This window comes from Rhea americana, unplaced genomic scaffold, assembly GCF_003343005.1.
Source record: "Rhea americana isolate MKP2758 unplaced genomic scaffold, rheAme1 scaffold_130, whole genome shotgun sequence".
NCBI classification, from domain to species: domain Eukaryota; kingdom Metazoa; phylum Chordata; class Aves; order Rheiformes; family Rheidae; genus Rhea; species Rhea americana.
Window position 1 is genome coordinate 2,613,941 of NW_028185373.1, and position 22,128 is coordinate 2,636,068.

Sequence of the window (22,128 nt, forward strand, 5' to 3'; positions counted from 1 at the left end):
CTAGCCTGACGTACAGCACGTTACACTTCATCTATTCCTTGGTTGTATGTGGTATCCGGCAACGAAAGAATAAAAGATAAAGTGCTAACGGCCATCTAAGTGGCAAAGCAGAGGGCTGCTTGGACTGAAGGGTGAACCTAACAAAATGTTTGGATGTGATAGTGTGTGCTTGTTTGTTCATTTTTCTGTGGCCAGAGTACAGACAGTACAGTAGGAACAATATACTTCTCAAGCCAAAAAAACATCAGTGTACAGGCAGTGAGCTAATGCAGTGTTAGCATGTTCAATTCTCTGGGACTTCAGCAAGAACTGAGAATGTGCAGCTCGATTTGAAGGCTCAGGGATAGTTACAGTCATTACCATGTCAGTCACTGTTATTGCTCTGAGGCATTTTAGTACACCGGAAAATAAGTTTTAATTTCGCTATGGCACAGCGGCAATGTGTCCCATCGCCAGTTATTTGTGGGCTTCACAGCTATCCGCACTCAAGTTGAGTAGTGCCTCACTTCAGCTCTGGGGTGTCATTTGAATATGGATGTCAGAACGGTTTGGCCTTTTACTCTCTATTTAATACTTTTTGGCATTTATAGCTCCATTTTATTCCAAGTTCCAACTAATAGCTTCTAACTTGCTGATAATCTCCAGGGAATTCACACTGCTCTGTGCTGTGGTACTTCCGTACATTAGTGCTGGTTTAGAGGAATGAAGCATTCATCAGCAGCCACAACCCCACACATCGTGCTTTTTTCTTATGTGCACTCCGTTGTTTTCCTTCTTCTGATATGAAGGCTTTTGTTACTCTGACAGCTTAGCAAAAGCAAATATACTGTTAGTCTTACATCCACTTCCACGTCCACTTTCTCCCTGGTTCTTAGTTGTGTGCATAGTTGCCGTAGTCCTAGCAAAACCAGCATTTCTTCTGTGTCAGTGCCTTATATTATGAATGTTGCTTTGATGCATGCATGGCATTTTCATGACCACTGATTATTGATCAGATAATGTTAAGAATTCACTTCTGGAATCTCTTACACTACTTTACATAACGTTAGCTTCTTAGTTCCATGTTGTCTAATTCAGACATGACTCAAAATGATATATGCTCAAGGAAACCTGGGCCCTCTGCTTCCAAAAACCAGTTTCCAAAACATGGGGAACAGGAAAAACTAGTAGTTACCTGTGGAGATTTTGTGTTAAATGCCTAGGGCAAAGTAACATAGAAATGGGTAATTATGGTAATTGGTAAAAATTGGTAAAAATGGGTAATTATGTCTGACATAAAGCAAAACTGACTCCTGGAGAAGAGATACTAGTGCAACTCACCATGTAGGCTAGTTGACCCTACCTCTTACTAATGTGCCTAATACTAATTGTCAAGAGTAAGAGAGACTAAAACTTGATCATATTTGCTAATAAACGTTGTGCTAACAGCCATGACTAAAAGCAATAGGCTCATTACCACAGATTAGTCAATACAGCAGATGGCAAATTTTGCCTGTTTGGGGCCCATGTGAGGGAATTTGATTCACACAATGTAAACAAGACTGCTATTAKATTAACTCCCTATTTAGCATGGATAAGATGGGAGAGATCTTGAACACTTAATGAGAAAGGCCTGTTCCTGTGACCTTTATTTCCTTTCCTTTTAAAGGTCTGTGGGAGTATTTATATATGAGAGAACTTTAAGGATTAGGCCTAAATTCATTAGGAACATTATCCTCCCAAGTTGTTATCAAATTAAGCTCTGCAGAGCAGCTCTCAGAATGACTTCTTAGTATATCTTCTTTGGAGGCAAAATGTTCTCTGATCCAGTAATTCACATGTTCTTTCATTACCATGAACTGGTCAAGTATCAGTAACCTTTTATCTTCTGGTGTGAATACAAAGAGAGCTGCATGTGATTAAACTTGGTACTAGGCCCATAACATTTGTATATAGAGGATATTTATACATTTCTTGAAGATTTTGGCAAAAATGCTACAGCAAGAAAAACCAGAATAGAGTAATAAGCAGGAAAGGTTCAAGTCATGGAAWGGGCCATTTTCTTACTACCAGAATCAGGAGCAGAGACCAATATTTTGGATTAAATTGAGGAGCTGAATCATGGTTCCAAGTGAATAATGGCAACTAAGGTAGGGGAGTTGCTGTTGGTCAGTTCTTGCAGTTCAGACAAGCTTTAGATACTTTGGGGAAAATAGGGAAGAGGAAATGAAGTTAATAGATTATGAGAAAATAAAATATTTGTCCTTTCTTTATGCTAACATCCCTGTGTACATTCCTCCTTTTCTTACACCTACTTCTCCATGAGAAAAACAAGCTACTCTGGAATTACCCACCAGCTACTACACCACTACCTAGTGGTGGCAAAAAGACTGGATGGACTGGGGTGTGCAGGGAAGAACAAGGAGAGGCAGCACCAGGGTATGGTGCTATCTCTAGATCTGCTTCGGAGTAGCTTGACTATCATGTGCTCCCTTTGCGTGATTGTCAGAGGAGGCTTCTCATGAAAAATAAACACAGAGAAGCAGGCTTCTTGCTGCAGATGAACAGATACATCATTCCTTCCCTTTCTTAAAGTTGTAAGTGCTTTAGGACACTGACGTAGTGTTTGCTGTCTTTGTGGGGAATAGCGTTCTCCTGCCTATATGCCCACCCACATATACATTGAAAAGAGACATTTCAGTTGCATGAATCACCTTAATGTTAAAAACAATCATACTGGGATTAGATAGAGAAACATATATTGAGGATTTTGTGCAGCTGCAAGTCCTGGATCCTGGAGCAGCTGAGAAATTTCTGTCCTGTCTGAACACTTGCCTTTTACCAAGCCTTGGTATCTCCCTCTCCTGCACAATTACTGTAGGCAGGCTTTTTCCACTGATGTGGGAGCTGCTCTACCATATCTCAGGATTTTGCTTTTCACTATAGTAGTCCAGTCTATGTTTCAGAACTTGAGGAGTGATACCAGGAAAAGAATATTTACCATGTAATCATCCCCTTCCTTCCTCCAGCTTCCTCCCCCTTCCTTCCTCTTCAGTGCCTGGGCAGGAAGTTCTGGCTCGCATGGGAAACTCTAAGTGCTTTGTGGTTGTGACTGTCTTTTCTTTCTGTGTTTGAATAGGGCCTGTTACAGAGGGATGCTGGCACTGCCATAGCATGGCCACAACATTGCCACCAAAGCCACCTGTCATAGTGGGCAGCAGTAAAAATTGCCCTCAATCTCTTGCCTCAAAGCTGGTGCTCTATGGTATGGTATTTTCCTGTCCAGCTCCAGCAGATMCTTCACTTTTTCCACTTCAAACAGCTGGAAAAATGGTAACTTCTTTATTTCCAATATTAATAATTTCACTGATTAGGACTTCTAATCATCTAACCCATTCCCCATTATGAAAYAGGAGGACACTTGAATAACAGCAAAAGGTGGTGACTGACTGCTGTGTACTATGTTATCTAGCACAAGAAAAGATTCATTTTAATCTCTAATCATGAGGCCTAAATCTTTGCTGATAGACTAAATTTTACACTAACTGAATATAAGGCATAAAGTATTATATAAAATCCTGTGAGTGTGCATGGAAAGAAATGTAATAATTTTTTCAAGGGTGGTTGATAGAACCYGTAAAGCCAGGTTTTTCAGAATTCATTCCCCACTCTGAAGAATGACCTCTTAAGGATCAGTGTTACTCACTTCTCAGTTTATATGTCACACACACTTCCCACAGTGTTAGGTTAAAATTTTCATGAAATGAAAATCACATGTCTGTGATACATAAATGTATTTGTGGGTGTTTACCTATATTTAACATAGGTTTTCTGCATTATTGCTTTAAAAGTAAACTCAAATGTTTGTTTTTTTATGCTTAATGCTAAGTAATAATCAAGAGTAATCTACTTAAAGAACATATTTCTCTGGAACTAAACTGATTTGATTTGGGGCCTTAGCGGCATGGGAAAGAATATGGGCTAAATCCTTGTGGCTCCAATCCTGCAGGCATTTTTACACAAGTATAATTGTTTGCAGGACAAAGCTCAGAGTTAGGCACAAAACCCATAAGAACATTTACTTAAGTAACTTATAAACAACACTAGCCAAAAAGAATTTAAAAATCATCTTTAAAATGATGACACTTATCTGCARATCAAGAGCTAAATAAACAACTTGTTGGGTGACATCTCTCAGATTAATGATTGGTAATAAAAGGAAAAAAAATTTAGAAGCTTACAGTTTCTGGACTCTTTCCACATCATTTTTCTTTTACACATGCTAAGTGGAGGCAGATTCACTGGTTTAATATCTGCTAGTGACACTATGTTTAAATTAATACTAACTRTCTATGTAACTTAGAGCAAATGGCTGTTCTGTCAGAAAAGGGTATCTTGAGATGACATCAAACCTGAATTGTCCCTGATGTAAATCTCAAATAATGTTGTGGGTCTGGTTTCTCTCAGTGCATCAATCACAGCTAAGTATTCCTGATTCTGAGGCAAATATTATTGCATGTTGGGTTATTGGGTTTGGACTGACTGTTTACCTCCCTCAAGTACTTGGCATTGCATTWCTTTCATAGTTAATGACATATGCTATAGTGTGGGTAGTGTGGGCTGTGAAATATGAAGAGTATCATCCCTATTACTGCATTAAGTTTCTGGCTTGCACTGATTTTTTTTTTTTGTTGAAAGATGTGTTTCCAGGCCAATTCTAATTTGAATGCTTTTTATTTCTGTGAACAAATTTGACAGAATATAATTTTTCCTTGTTGTTGAGAACATTCCTTACCACTTTCTTTCACTTATTTAAGGGTCATAATACTTTGAAGACATTGTTTTGGAAAAAATATAAACTAAAACTTTGCATGAAGATACAAATTCTGGTTTTGAGTATATATTTGAATATATATATATATATATTCTGGTTATGAATATATATATATTATCATTACATATATATAACTTCTGTTGAATCTAGCATGAGATTCTGCTGCCTATCTAATAATGTTTCTRTCTATAGAAAAAGGCCACTCTCCAAAATAATGCTTTGAGCAATATATTACTTCCATATTTCTAGAGAAACCTGGGTAGGAATTTATGGAAATCTTACTGCTTATTACACATACAACAAGAAAGAGTTAATCAGAAAACCTATATCTTCTTCTATCATGTAGCATTTTGCACCACTGGAACCATATCCCTAGCTATTGCAAATTGGCGTAATTCCACTTTCTATTGAGAGTTACAGCAGCTGAGGTTTTGGCAGTATTTTCCAATTGTGTATTGTATTATAAGTGACACATTATTTCAATGCTGAAGTTTTATCATATCTGAGGAATCCCTTTGTACCTGAAGCAGATGGAACATTCTTCCTGATGTGGGAAGTAAACAAGACTCATGAACAGCTTACTGCAAATCACTGTAAATAGTTACTTCAGGTTTATTTTCTTCCAAAGTCTGCTAGTTGCTAGAAGACATGGCACATTACGTGTGCAAGAACAGACAGTGTGTCGCCATTGTACTGAGTACGTGATTAATAAAGAAGCCTATTTTTTACAACAAAACAATGTGCTATATTTAGATGTAAGTAAGTAAGCATACTTAGCCATATTAAAATACTTCATATGATCTTGAGATGACCACAGAACTCTTTTTTTTTTGTTATTTTGAGCATAGTTATTCTGGCAATTTAGGTTTATGAGAAAGCCACTGACAGAAAAACAATGTATGTCACCTAATTCCTCTGATTCCTTATGTTTCTAGTTAATTATGAGCATTCAAGTATGAATATAAGAGAAACTCAAATAAGATTGATTTAATTCATCTCAAATGTGGTTTTGGACATCCTACTTGATAGTTTCCCAGGATTAATGGCATTGGTATTGTGATTTGGATGTTTAGTTCATTGCTAACGAGATAATGAGATTGGCCTTTTTTTTTTTTTGATCTTTAGACCATTCATATCTTGGGGCAGAGCAGATGACACAGCCCTTCAGGATGTAACATTCTAGAAAAATAACTGCTTTTAATCTGAATAAAAAACATGTGATCACAAGTTTACAAGGAATCAGCGGGATAATAAAGTGTTCATTTTCTGTTTTCATAAATATGGTATGTGTCTTATATGCTTTTAGGTGCTACCTCTGTCAAGAACAGATGCGTTGCAGGATCAACCATTCTTCATGCTCAGCTCCTGGGCTCAGGATGGTAAGCATTACTTGATCAGAGCATAGCAGGTTTCATATCTTTTGTTAATATCTAACCTGAGCCCAGGATCCTACAATGAACACGGTGCAAGTGCAACTGTTATAATTGCTGAGCTCTGTCAGCAAGGAGGTCATCGCAAGATGCTAAGCCTGAGGCTTGTCAACGACTCCTAAGCAGTCTAGCCAAAACCTAATCCTGTAGACAGCACTGGACATGTGGCATCTTGCAAGGAGATTCACTGAAATTCAGAAGGACTTTGTGTGGGCATCAGCAGGGCAATACAATCTATGTCTTAGCTGGCAGGACTGAGGCCTTAATTTGTTAGACCATATTCTGTGTAAATAGTTTTTTGTACAAATTTTGATGTCTAATTGTGGTAGTGCATCACTGTAAAGGGATAATCAAAGGACATGGTAAGTATTTTTTGTAATTAATGTGCAGTTTCTTGGCATTTCATTTCYTTGGCATTAGAAACTGAAAATATCGCATATTGAAATAGAAACCTTATGTATAAAAATTACTCACAGCACACCTGTATAAAACCTTCCTTTTAGAATATCATGTTTATAGTTGAGGAAAGGAAGAAAGCCAATAAATGAAACTGCAAGAAAAGATTGAAAACATAATGAGGCCCAAAGATTTTGATATTTTTATTTTGATGTGTTGTGAATGCACAAAAGAGATTGTATAGCATTGAAATATATTGAGCAGAGACTGAAAATTTGCAAGACTTTGCAAAATGTTTTAAGAGAATTAATCTTTAATGTGATTTGAAGGGCTTTATAGATTATTTTTAATAGTAATATTATAGTAGGATTTTTTATATAGTCATTTTCTGAAAAAATTCAAATCTTTGTGAATCACAATGAATCACAATGGATCACAATCTCAATTTAAAGTTCCAAAATGTCTTTATGGATCAAATATAATAAGAGTATTTTTTGACTTGATAATGGATATGTTATGTTTTTTATTTGATTATTTAAAGAAGACTAGGAAGAATTTCATAGCAATTTCATAGTAATATAAATTCTCATTTTCTTTTCTGCAATTCTCAGATTTTTTTTAAACAAGAAAAACTCCTTTTATTACAAATTTTAATTAAAGTTTACAGTAAAATGATTGTACAGTGTTATAAACATAACAAAGTATATAGCAGCTAGGAAACCTGAAGGAAGACATTGGTCATGCAATTATTATTATTACATACATATATCGTTGATAGTTCAAGGTTTTTGTTTTACTGATTAGGTGCAGAATGGATTACATAGATCAAGATTTTTGTCATGTTTTTAATCATAGAATTTCCAGCTGGAATTAAATACCCTGTTGTTCTTAAAGTTAGTGAGAATTTTAAGATACCTAGCACTGCACTTGCAGAATGAAATCTTTGATGTGATAATTTGGTTTGTTAACTAAAAGCTGCCTGTTCTATACTCATTATTACATTCCAATACCTTCTTCTCTAACCTCACATTCCTACCTGGTAGTTGTATACTGTGTTCTTATAAATATATTGTTTGGCACTCCAGACTGTAAAGTGATATAACACCCACTCACCAAAAGTAAAGTTCTTTTGGAATGTTCTTCATTGCCAGAGAGGAAATGTTATAAAGCTGTAGCCGTTAATATGGCCTGTTAGGACTTCTTCCCCCTCAAATGCATCAGTATGATAGTCTCTGTAGAYGAATAATAAAAAATATATCCCAGCCTTCAGCCAGTGTCTGATGTTAGAAGGATTTAAGTGAACTCAGTGAAAATACTCAGGTTTTCTATTGGTGCATGAATGGCGTTTTCAGGACATAGTACATGGTTTGCATTTGGAATATGACCTTTGCAATTGGCCCAGAATTCAAGTGCAAGAATTGTATTTTGTTTTCTATTTTAACCAAATAAGGTAAATTAGAAACAAGCTACAAACTCGCTCAGGCAAAGTAATGATGCTATTGAACTTTCAGGTAGGAATACCTGTTCTGATCATTTAAAATCAGAGATGATGAAAAGTGATAACATTSAAAATTTGTTAGTGATGTCAGTCCAGTTTTCAGAGGATACAAGYACTTACAGGCTTACAGGAAGGCTCCCTGTCAATGCAAGAAATGCTAATTTCTAAATCAGAGATGCAAATRGATATAGAATTGGGCTTCATCCTTGTTTGTTGGATCCTTCTTGTCCATAATGTATGGCACACTCTTGAATCTTTTGATGATCTTATTGCTGTTTATACAGTATGTGTCTTGATGCTTCATTCTTTCTTTTTTAATGAAGCTTTTTTTTTTTTTTTTTTTTTTTTTTTTTTTTTTTTTAAATTTTTTTTTTTTTTTTTTTTTTTTTAATATTTGCTTTCCAAAACCTTTTGAGTCATTTGGAGTTACTGAATGTACTCAGTTGGAGCAGAATGCTTGGATTTTCTGAATTCTTTGAGTGTTACTTACAAACAATCTGAAGACAATGGTAATCTTTCCAATCAGTCTATCAGGAAACAATAGTGATTAAATCAAGCATAACGTGACATTCCAACATTAATTTGTATTTCCAGCTAACCCACAGAATAAAAGGTTTGGAAAAGATGGAGAAATAAGCTGGCATGATTGTAACAGATTACATTTTAGTAGCACCAGTCAGGAATATTAAAGTTGAAGCTGGGGCAGACCACCAAGCTGGTATAAAATGCCTGAGGGGAAAAAAACAAACCTCACATCACTCACTGAGGGTAGACTCTCATCTACCTCCTTCATTTATATAGCAGCTCCCAGAGGAGACCARCCATTTCTGAATTTCAAATGCCTYAGGCCAAACCTCAGCTCTCTGACTGTCTTTTACAGCTCTGCAGGCCTCTTTAATACTGATTCAGTGCATCTACGTTACCTGCTGGTGTGCTGCAAAGAGGGAAGGATCAGGGCTTGATCTGCTGCAAAGCATTATGATTTCAGGACCTTATGTTCACATCTGATCTGTAGTAGCGATGAACTCAATACCATTTGACAGTCTTAGTTGTGCACTGCCCATCTGTAGAGCACTGCCATCTCTTAGTTGTGCACTGCCATCTCTTGCTGCTGTTGTCACTGTTGTCATTCTTCTTTGCTTAGGGGGGGTGTTACACCATCTGAGGCCTCTCTCTGGGTGATGTAGTCCTCTAGCTGGGATATGGCCAGGTAATCTGCCAGCAGATGATATCCTGGGGGTGCTGACATTTAGGGCCAGCAGCAAATGAAAGAAACTGCCAYGGATAGGAATCAGTGTGACAAACCCAGAGCACTGGAGGAAGAAACAGCTTTGTTGAGGTATGGGCTACTTGGGAGGCCTTGTCCTGCACATATGAAATTGCCACAGAGCTTTATGCAAATACCATGAGTCAGACATGTGCATTGAAAAATACTCACTAATTTACAAGTGTTAATCCCAGTTAGTTAATTTGAGATTGCAGGGTGAGGCAGCTGCTTTATGGACTTTCAGGAGTACCATCAACCACTCAGTTTTCTGGCCTGTGTGATTCCTCTCTGTGGAGCTACTCATCTGTTCTTTCAGTGGAGGCTGAGATGAAGAGGCAGAAAGAAATGTCCCCCACACAAGGAAGGACTCACCTTTCACAATTAAGAAACTCTAATTTCAAATCATTAACTGTATTTCCTGAGGCCTTCTAGGTCTATTCTGTTTCTCTCGACCTGATAATGGCTGGTAGCCATAAAATAGTCAGGACATAAGGTCTGGCTTCACCCTATCTCCTCACCCGCTTTAGAGACTGCCACTGATGGGGCTGGAGGCCAGGGACCCACTCCTCCAAGCAATCAGAACCTGAAGGTTGTAGAGATGGAAGTTCTGATACAGAAGGAGGTTTGATGGCCTCTCTTGCGAGAAAGTCACCACAGAAGTATCTGAAGCAGGCAGGGTAATTATGCTTTTATGAGTCTTCAGAGTGGGTAGTATCTGGATGACAGTGAAAGATGAGAAAGAGAAGATGTGTCAAGAGGTGCCTGGGAAACAGGCAGTAGCATGCTTCTTCATGCTGCGTCACTTCTGTGACACTACGTAAGCCCAATAAACTGCACTCTTGCATTACTGCATTACTTACTGCTGATTAATGATGGATAGAACACAAACTACTGATTTGTCTTACTCTGATGTGGTCTTACCTTAAAACTTGGATTTTAAATGTTGAATGAAGCACAGTAGCTCAACAATGTAGAACAGTCACTAAAATTTCACAAAAACAAAGAGGATAATATTTACCTGCTTAAACTACAGTCCTGTTGCTATTCTTATGAAGATATATGRGGGAAATGAATCAAATGGTCTTTGTCTTTAGTCTTGCAAAACTCTYAACCTTGAGCATCATCTAACAATAGGATATGCTGAGAGTGATTATTTCTGGCTYTCAGGTCTTTTCTCCCAGAGGACGGATCTTTGTTCCTTTTGGGAAGGAATTTGGTTAGCTAAAAAAAAGTCCAGTAGTGACGAGGTATTTGGAGAATATCCACCAACTTGTTTAGTTTTTTTGTTAACAGATCAAAGAAAACTTATGTAATTTTTATATAACATTCATGTATGCATACTTCCTTTCTCAGAAAAAGTGGTAACTTTACCTTGCCATGGTTTTATTTGTTTTGTTTTATTTTGATACTATTGTGTTTAAGAACCTATTGTTCCAGCTGAGCTTTCTAGCTGTCCTTTAGTTACATGGTCTAACTTCACGTTAACATGAAAGATTTTCTAGCTTATCATGTTATCTTGACTTTTGTACAAACATAAATTTTGACATTTGAATGGAGAGTATATATTTTGAATGGAAAGGTCTGATTTAAACCTCAGAGACATGAAAGGGATTCTTGCCCCAGGCTGCGATTGCTTTCCAGTTATGTTTTCAAACTCTTCTAAAGTCTTTAAATTTGAAATGGTATACAGACTCTCCTTTAGTCTGTGTGATTACTTCATCTTAACAGCACTTACAGTATAGTGTATTTCTCATACATTATGCTTATCTTTATTTACACTGACTAACATAAACTACTGGGTACAGCTTGTTGCCCCTTGTTTTAACTTTCTTACTGTCTTATCCCAGGAAAATTAGCATCTTTTTCCAAAAAACCCAACTTCCCTCATATATCATGAAAGAAAAGAGAGTAGTTGATCTTCTGAATACTTTGTGAAATTCATCAGATTATGAAATTCAATTTATGTTTACGTATGTTCATTTTCAGTACTTTACTTAAGGCCTGAGTCCTTCTCRAATTATGTATAGCTACTCTATATATTCCGCAAATATGTGATCACTGTTCTCTTAATTATTTCTACCCTAACCATACCACGGCATTTATATAAATCAGTCATGGTCCAAGATAGATTTCTGCTGTAAGCTGATTTCTTGWCAAACTTAGTTTATCTACCAAGTTATAAAGTCAAAATTTGTATTGTTCTGAATCTGACACAAATGAACACAACATACCTGCAAATGATAGAAAAGAATTTATGTTAATGATTATCACTGCTCGCAGTGCTTTATAAAAAATAGGAAAGTCTCAGGAGGTGTGATGAAAACCTCAACTAGAACAAAGCCTAAAACTGGAAATACAAACTACAAGTCAGTTTAGCATGATCAGATTATTTGAACATTATGTGCTGCTATTTTTTGTCCACTTTAATGGATTTGAGCAAATCTTATTGATTTGGAGGATGCTGAAAATGCTGCCAAAATTATATTTTTGTGGTATTTCTGTGCTTCCTGTCCTGACGTAAGAAATGAACAAATACTCTGAAATTATGAAAAACATTACTTTATGCTTCTCTTAGGCCAAATTCTTCACAAACATTGTTCAGTCGGGCAGTAAAAACTCATAAATAAAACGCGTAAAACCACATCCTTCAGTTTATGCATCCTTGCATAAGCTGATCCAAATCTCTGAATGTTTTGAGGTTCACTTGTCTCAAAAAAAAGCCAGAATAGTGTGGACAGTGAATGCTTTATCAGTTGCTTAAGTGAGAGGTCTACCACACATCATGAAGTGTTGCAACTCCTGTTTTTGTTTCTCTATTCTATTCTATTTCTTGTGCATATAAGAATTTTCCAGTTCCATTGTACCATCAGGCATGGCAGCATAGAGCAAATGCATGGTGACTGTAGTAATGCAACTGTAACCTGACAACTGTGKTTTTTTTTCTTCTATTTGAAATAGAAATGTCCATAAGAAATCCTTTTCTTGAATTAGAGAAACAAAATACTCCTAGTGGTTAAAGGTTAAAAGACCTATATGTACCTCTCAAGTGCAAAGTAGTAGTGGAAAAAAGGAGAAAGAAAAAAAAAGAGCTATTTATTATCCACGGGGGCATAACAGCAAAAGGAAAAGGTACTTTTTCTGAAAGTCATTTATAATTAATACTCAGGAAGTTGCCTTAACATGTGATCTATTGAGGCAAAATGCCCAGCCTGAAAGTGGTGGTCTCGGTTGGCAAATTCTGCTAAACTTGAGGATGTAAGATAAAAAACCAATATGCAACAGAGGGTTGAGTACTCAACTAGTATTACTGTTGATGAAGAGATGTGATTTTTCAGCAATGCAGGCTCTAACCCATAAAAATCTGACTGCCTGCATGACTTAATCTATCTCTCTGTGAAGTCAATGGCAGTCTTTCCACAGACTTTACTAGGTGTTGTGGCAAAGCTCAGTGCTGAAGTTGCAGTGCTTTCCAGAATACTGCAATTTGGAAAAGAGCATAATTTACCCACTATGCTGCCAGATTTGTTGCTAGGAAGCAGAAGGTCTTAATGAAGGATACAAAAGTGCAGAAGGAGTTAGAGTTTAAAGTTAGCAGCAAGATTATTGCAAAGAGTTTAGAGATTCAGTCTGATTTGGATAAGGTCCTGAGCCTGCAACCCTTGCTTGTGCTGATATCTTCACTGTAGTCATTGCTGAGTACACCTGTAACTCCCATTAGCTTGAGCAGGATTTGTATGTACTTAGCACTTCTCAGAACTTGGACCCTGATGCTTACACACATCTCGTATCCTGAATTTGCAGAGTCATAAATCTGGAAAGAAGAAGAAACTTTGACTATTTTGGTCCTTTTTGGTTTTGGTCAGGCCAGAAATACAGAAAGAGCTGCTTTTCCCATAATATTTCATCACTTCAGCTTTTCATCCCATTCAGCGGCAGGAAGCTCAACAGCATGCGAAAATGAAAAAYGATCTTTTAAAAAATATCCTGTCATTCAACCCTAAATCAAATGTGTAGTTCTGTCTTTCTGTGGCTGTGAACCCACAGGCCTTTCTTTCAGGAGTGGACTGTTGCTCCTATATTAATGCTACACRTACCACTAACATTCACCCAAGAAATAATAACTGTTTATGACCAGTTTAAGAGAAACTAAATATATTGAAAAACTGAATTTATTTCTAGAATACTAGAATTCCAGCCCTGCAGTAAAAGAAAGTAAAAACAAAAGTAAAATTAGGATGGTATTGTGCTAGGTGATTTAACAAATATAGAGAATGAGAAAGTCCTAGCGAYAAGGACGCTGTATTTGAGAGGATAGGCATGACCCTGCAGTCAAAGCAATGAGGTATAGATCCACTTTTGCACCTGTCAGTTTCTTAGATGTGGAGGGTATTTAGGTACCTCATCAATTTGATTTCAAACTGAGGCACCTGAATATCTTTGAGGTTCAACTGATAATTCTTTTCTGTGCTGGTTTCTTCCCAAAGTCCTAATATTCCATTCTGCTTCCCTCTGTCAATCCAATGCGGGGACATTTCTGTATATCTAAATAGCACTGCTACCAAGGAACCGTAATGTTTTAGGCTCTGTTCTTTGATAGCACATGAATAGTCAAAACAGAACAAGTGGTAGAAGAAAATATTATTCTTACTTTACTGATGGGAATTAGAGCCCAGAGTGTCACCGATTTCTTCACAGCCACAGAGGAAGCTCATGGAACCATTCCAAAATCTCAGACTAATTCTGTAACCATAAGACCATTCTCCTCTTGGATGAGTGTGTGTGAGCGTACAATATCTTCAGCATATTTAAAACAAGGTTATTCAACCATTTCTCCCAGTTTTCTAATAAAATTCTACACACATATGCTATTTCAGCAGAACTGCAGAGATGTGCCCAATAAAAATACCCAGTGGCATGCTAGTGAACATCGAGCCCAGTTATCAAAAATTAAAAGCCTACTCTGTACAGAGAGTTTAAAGTACATAATATAACTTTCATTACATATCTTTTAATGTCAGATTTCTTCAGAGGAGTCATGGTTCTAATTTTCTCTTATTTAAAAGCAAACTGCACGGAAAACCACAAAATTCCATCAACCTCAGTGATGGGCCCCAGGGGGCATTTGGCACGTTACCACTTAAAACCTATTTTATTTTCAACCTCCTGAAATTGCATCAACTCTTGTTCCRCTATGACATTCTAGAGTTCGCAGCCTGTGCATCGTGCTGGAGCACTATAAAAACTCTTAYGAGGATGCTAGAAAATTTGTCCATATTCCCTGAGGCCTATAGGAGTCACTGAAGCTTAATGTCATTCTTCAACAGTTGCTACCTCTAGTGGAGAAGTAGTTAAATATGTTGGTTACAATTCTACTCGCCTGGAAAACATTACTTTCTGGACTGCTAAATGTCAAATCCTGTGGAGCTTCTATATATCCCCATAGGACACTACTCCCCTTTCCACTAAACTCTCAATAAGCAAAATTAGGCTGACTATCATGAAATCTTTCCTGTTTTTATTAGAGTGAGTTTTAGGATGCATTTTTAGCTAAAGCATTGCTAAGGAATATGATGGCTATCTTCCTAACRTTAAATCTTTTTTAGGTAGAAATGAAAACAAAAGTCAACCTAGATTTTATTAGGCTTTTTCTTTTTGCATTCTTTTTAATGATGAACTGAGTTAACCTCAAAAATTAGACTTTAAACAATGATGTRTTGGATAATCAATAAGTTTTAGAGGAAAAAAAACAATAAAGCAAAGTATTAATAATATAATCTATTTATTGATCTCTACTTTSGCTTTGGTTTTTCAAGCACTCACAAACAAGTCTTCTGGCCCAAAGTTTTATGCTTAGCTATCAAAAACTAGACATCCTAACTGAATCTGAAATCTTCAGTTTTTTAGATATTGCATATCCATTTCATGTTGTGCCTCACAGCTTTATATGTTAGTTTTTTTATACAGCAGGGAAATACTTATGTAAGAGACCATTTTCCACCATTTCAAAATGTTTGCATTCACTGAGCACMTCAAAATCTCAGATAAGCATAGAAAACTGTGTCATTTTAAACACTAGACTCTTTCTTGTTTGTTTTTACATGAAGATGTGCAGCAGTCCTGTAAACTATGGAATTCTAGTACTGTAGACCTGTTTACAGGATCAAGGCTAGAATTATGAAACTTTGAGGAAAAAGGATTTTTTTTTTCTGAAATGAAGGAAAAGCTGTAGGAAGAAATGAATATGTAATGTTTAAAATACTTGTTGTTCAAACTGTGTTAAACACTTGGACTAATTTGATTGAACTCAGAATGAATGAAGATTTTTGGAACAGATRTGACAGATCTGATAAAACACGCAAGGGGAGATGATTTAGAGCAAGCTTTCCCCTACCAGCTTTGTTATCTGTGTAAAGAAYAGATGGGATTTGTGAAGACCTGTAATGATGGGGTGAATGCTGTAACAGCTCAAGATAGGTTTTAAATGACAGCAGTCTCAACAAATAGCATATTAATGAAAAATTTGCATATCTATCTCCAGAAAGGCAACACAGGCATCGAAGTTGTTGTTGCTTTTGGATAAGAACTGGGAAATTAAGTTGAAATAAGACAGAAATTAGGATTTATCATGAACATGAATGATGAGAGAGACTTTAGAGGGAAGTGCTCAGGGTGACATATTGGGAGACAAGTGTCCAGGTTAACTCCTTTTCTCACTCCAAGCTAACTTTGAAGCCAGGATCAAAAAAAGAGTAATTGTATGAATTCTGTGTCTGCTGTTTTTGTAAAAAAAGCATTAGAGGAATTCTACAGCAACAAAGAAGGGACAGTTTGATCTAGAATAGCTTTTTATTTTTCATTCGTAATCTCTTTTCCAGTCATGTAAATGAAAGGCTAATCTTAAGGGGGTTTGAGAGTTGTTTTTATAACTAAATCTTTATCATTTTGCCTCTCTGAATTTCAGAAAAGATATAGCACGAAACTTTTAGATTTGTTTAGATCTATATTTCTGATAAAAGTCAGGTTTGGGTGCAAATATTATGCAAAAGTCTTTGAAAGCAAAAAGATATTCACTGAAACTATTGTTTCCTGTAGGACTTTTGATTTTGTATTCTAATTCTGAGAGTAAATCTCTCCATCTTCTAKCATTCTGCTGCTCCTTGGCATTTCATTGAAACAAAATAAAAAGAAAAATTTCTTTGTGGAGCAATTTTTTCCTCAATTTCTGTTTAACTAACAACCTTTTTCAGTTGTATAGTGTGCTGAAGTGTAGGTTCCTTTTTTGAATCTTTCAGTCTAAGCAGCATGTTTTCTGGAGCATTGATACATTACAGTGACAAAGACATGCAAAGTGCTTTCTGAGAAGCATGTAATTACTCAGTAGAAATGTTTATGTATGCTTGTCAGAGTAGAAATACTCTTCTGTGCTGATTACTTAGAAGTCACTTCAGTATCCTGGAACAAACCAGTAATGGCTTATGAATGTTGAAAAGGAAATGCCTATCTAAATAGCAGCTAATGATTGTATTAATGTCTTACCCCCAATTCAGTCACTTAATGCACCAAAGATAAGTTTAAAATGTGTTTCATGTATTTTYAGTGTTTAACTGTAGACCCCTAAGTATTAAGAATAGTTTAAGAAATRCATGTAGTCAAACTGCCTGGCTGGAGATGCAGCATTTTACTTCCAATAGTACAAAATCTTTACTTTCGATCTTAGTATGCTTRTTTGTCTGTTTAGTGCTCTGTGGATGGCACAGTGAAACCATGTAGTACCATGTTGATCCCCTGAAACCACGAATTTGATGATGATCCCCTGAAAGTCGATCCCCTCTGTAAAGCTGGGTAAGGACCTTTTGCAGGTTCCACTGAGGCACAGGAAAGTGTTTGCACTCATAACAAAACACTTTGACTCAGATCGCAGGCTGAAGTATGTTTATAGAAGGCAGCTACAAAGCCATGCTTTAAAGAAAGTAATTGCAGATAATACATAATCTGAAAGACACAAAGAGCATGATTTTTGTGATTTTTTTGTTATGAGTATTCAAGCATTTTGTTATGAGTATTCTCTGTACCTACTCCTCCAACAGTAGCCAGTAGTCCTCTGCAGGGACTAGTAGCACAAGTCAGATGGGGAGAGTACCTTATTCTCTTAATAATCTCAGCATTCATCTTAAGAGGCTTTTGAGGTGAGGAAAGGCCCCATTTTTTTCCGACAATAATCTTCCTTCAAAGAAAGAGGTTGTTTCCCTCCTCTTGGGGCAAGTTGGCTCAAATTCTGGAACATGTGGATTTTATCGTTTACATAATCCACACATGTCTTCCTGTGAGCACAGGGTAGAATAATATCTTTTATTTTGTTTGTCTGACAAACAAACAACACTGAAAATTCTCAAACAAAATTAGAGTCTTCAGCTTTATTTCTCTCTTGTGTAATCGCTTCTTTATTATAAACTTCAGTGAGCAGCACTAATTTTCGGCCAGCTTTTTCAGTACATTCCAAACAGGCAGAAATATATTCTTTTAAGAGGAGAAAGTAATCTTTAAAAAAAGAAAAATGACACAAAAGCTTACAAGAGAAATCCGATTATGTTAATATATCTGTGGGGATTTCGCTGCCAAACGGACTAGCCGCCTGTGAATAAGGGTTTGCAGTCTTACCGTTTGCACCTTTTTGTCAGCCATTTCTTGTCTAAGTCTCTCCACTCCAGAAGATATCTAGTACTTTCCCAGGTGGGGATGGCCCTGCACTCTTGTGATCTGTACTTGGCTCAGCTAAATCCCTTACCTGATCATTAGGMACAGTTCATCTGCAGCTTATATTTAGCTGTGTATCCGTGTAAATGTGTATATACTTATCATCCAAATCTGATGATGTAGGGGATAGTCACCATTTCTAACACTAAACTGTTAGTCCTTAGAGACAACATTACTTTGGGAGTAATACATAATAAATTCTTCTGCTGCTGCCAGGTTTTAAATTTCTGAATATTGGTGGAAACATTGGTAATACATTTTTTGTCTCATTTTTGTCTCATTTTTTGAATCTTTTCTAGATTATGACCATTAAAAAGATGACGCTGTAGGAGATGTCTCTGTTCCTTTTTTTTTTGTTTGTTTGTCATTTATGTAATGTAGAAAGATAGTTTACAACTATTTGCTCTCATTAAATAGGAAGAGTAGTAAATGATTTATTTTGAAGCTGCATTGATTTTTCTTAATATGTTACAGAAATACCTGGGACTCTTTTGCTTAGATAATTACACATGAGTGTAATCATCATGAGTGTTCTCTCAGTTACACACGMGAAATACTTTTTTGCAGTCATATTTAAAAGTTTAAGGCAGTTGTCACAGCTGACTAGCACTGAGGTATTTAGAAGCATTCAAAGAGGAAAAAGAGACATATACTTTTGAAGAAATGAAATAGGGGTGCAAACCACTGGTCACTTCTTAAATCCACCTATGTTGCAAAAGTAGTATAATTACAAAGGCTCAATCATAACATCACTTTATCGTGACTTGTAGCCAGCTCTAGCTGTTGCAGCGCTAAAGGAAAGAATTACCTTGGGTTTTTCTTTCATGTACAATTTGCATATCATAACTAAACATGGAGAGGGAGCGAGAGAGGAACAACAAAGGGAACAATAAGGATTTTGTCTGAGGCCAGGTCAGCACTTGCTCTGGATAGTGTTTGACAACTGAATTGCTTATAATGTGTTACCTACCAGCACCGGCTGGTTTTCATCATGATGGCAAAGGAAAACATTTCACACAATAAGCATTAATCCCCTTGCTATAACTTGAAAGCTGCACAACTGCTTTTCATTCCAGGAGAACATGAGTGAAAAATCAAGCATCTGAAGACTAAGGCAATCCTTTGGTATTGCATGCATTACTTTCAGTAATATGTATGTAATAACATATGAACTCAGCGCAGGAAGACATTTTGTATTTCTTTTAATAGGAAACCTAAACTTGTGAATAAAACTTGCTTAGCATAACTGCATAGAATTTCCTTGACTGGATTTACTTTGGCTTCTTCATTGTCACAGATGTTCATTATTACTCAAGGAAAACACTGTAAATTTAGAACATAGTGTAAATGAGGAAAAGGAGAAATTGGAATAAAATTTGTAATATTTTTTTCTTATTTGTGACCTGATCATCAGCTCTAGAAAGCATGTTAGCAACCTGCTATGATCTGGTTTCCCCTTGGGAAAACAGTGACGTAAATCCACTTACTCCTAATAGGAGCTGTTGAGATTATTGAGTGATTTGGCTAATGGCAAATGAAAGGAGGCACAACAAGGTGAAAAAAACTTTCAAAGGATGTTTTCAGGTTTGAAGGAGATAAGATGGGTTTTGTGGCTCTTTTATCACTTTCTCATGCCAGGATACCTTAGATGTGTTTGCAGGAATTTGKCCCTTGCAGTTCCAGTCACTGTATTCACACGGGAGTTTTAGCTGACCTTGTCAACTTTGACAGCAGTGCCTTAGATAGTACAGAGACCCTTCAGTAAAATCTCTCTAGGTTTTAAGAGCTCTATTAATAGATCTATGGCATCTAACCAACCTTTAGTGCTGGAGGTGTGAGGTTTTTCACTATTCTAAGACTTTACTTGCATATGTTAAGATTGTACAATGAAGCCTTGAATCTTATAAGATAACGGAGATATAATCCCCAGTGCTTAAACAGTGCTTGGCTTTGATTCTACTTTAGCAAGTTCTTCATTCATTCCCAAATATTTTATCATTAAGTATTTTTTCAAGCTGTTCTAATGGTGTTGGAATTTTAAATTCAAATTATAAATCAATTGTATGTTTTCCAATAGCTTTGGGTGTGCATATGCATGTGTACGGTTACAAATGGGTATCTGACTAATGTTGCTCTGATCCTATATTCATATATGATCATGTCATTCATATATTATCAAGGAATTTGCTTGCTAATCAGCATTTGTGATCTTAATGACCTTTTATTCTTCAGAAGGAGAAGAGGCTGAATTTTTAATTCAGTTCAGTAGCTACAATTCTTAGTGTTGTCTCTCTAACATAGCTATTAATTTAGAAGTTCAGAGACACAAAAAAAAATTCCAAATACTGGGTCCATATTTAACCAGATAGGTATAAATATGCACTGAAGACACATAATCCCACTAACACTGTAGTAAAAACTCTCATGACAGAGGCTATTTGTCATCCATTTCTTATCTGTAGCTTGTGACACAATGTCATTCTATCTCACCAACAGAGCACGAGAAAAAAGCTGTAGATGTAAAAAAGATTTTAAATATTTGATGACGTTGAGAGTTCTGTGAAAAGGAAAGAAAAGTAAAATCATAATGGGAGGGAAAGATGAATATTAGATGGAACAGCTCATTCTGGATGTCATCTCCAGACATACGGAGGAAAAGAAGGTGATGAGGAGTGGCCAGCAGTAATTTATCAAGGGGAAATCCTGCTTAACCAATCTGATAGCCTTCTATGATGGAATGACYGGCTGRGTAGATGAGGGGAGAGCGGTGGACTTTGTGTACCTTGACTTCAGCAAGGCTTTTGACACTGTCTCCCATAATAKCCTCCTAGATAAGCTCAGGAAATGTGGGTTAGAKGAGTGGACAGTGAGGTGGATTGAGAACTGRCTGAAGGGCAGAGCTCAGAGGGTTGTGATCAACAGTGCAGAATCTAGTTGGAAGCCTGTGGCTTGTGGCRTCCCCCAGGGCTCAGTACTGGGTCCCATCCTGTTCATCTTTTTCCTCAGTGACCTGGATGAGGGGACAGAGTGCCTCCTCAGTAAGGTTGCTGATGATACCAAGCAGGGAGGAGTGGCTGATACACCTGAGGACTGTGCTGCCATTCAGAGAGACCTGGACAGGCTAGAGAGCTGGGCAGAGAGSAACCTSCTGAGGTTCAACAAGGGCAAGTGCAGGGTSCTGCACCTAGGGAGAAATAACTYGAGGCACCAGTACAAGCTGGGGGCTGACCTGCTGGAGAGCAGCTCTGCAGAGAAGGACCTGGGAGTGCTGGTGGATGACAAGTTGACCATGAGCCAGCAATGTGCCCTTGTGGCCAGGAAGGCCAATGGTCTCCTGAGGTGCATTAGGAAGAGTGTTGCCAGCAGGTCGAGGGAGGTGATCCTGCCCCTCTACTCAGCCCTCGGGAGGCCTCATCTCGAGKMCTGTGTCCAGTTCTGGGCTCCCCAGKMCAAGAGAGACATGGAGCTACTGGAGAGAGTCCAGCGTAGGGCTACGAGGATGATCCGAGGGCTGGAGCACCTGCCCCATGAGGAACGGCTGCGAGAGCTGGGCCTGTTTAGCCTGGGGAAGAGAAGMCTGAGGGGGGATCTTATCAGTGTGTACAAGTACCTGAAGGGAGGGTGTCAAGGGGACGGGGACAAACTCTTTTCAGTTGTCCCATGTGACAGGACAGGAGGCAATRGGSAGAAATTGAAGCACAGGAAGTTCYKCCTGACCGTGAGGGGGAATTTCTTCMYTRTGAGAGYGACAGAGCMCTGGMMCAGGTTGCCCAGAGAGGYTGTGGAGTCTCCTTCTCTGGAGATCTTCAAGGCCCGCCTGGATGCAACCCTGTCTAACATGCTCTAGGTGCCCCTGCTTGAGGAGGGAGRTTGGACTAGATGATCTCCAGAGGTCCTTTCCAACCTTACTGATTCTRTGATTCTACATTTTCACAGGAAAACACACATATTTCTATTAGGAATTCTGTTT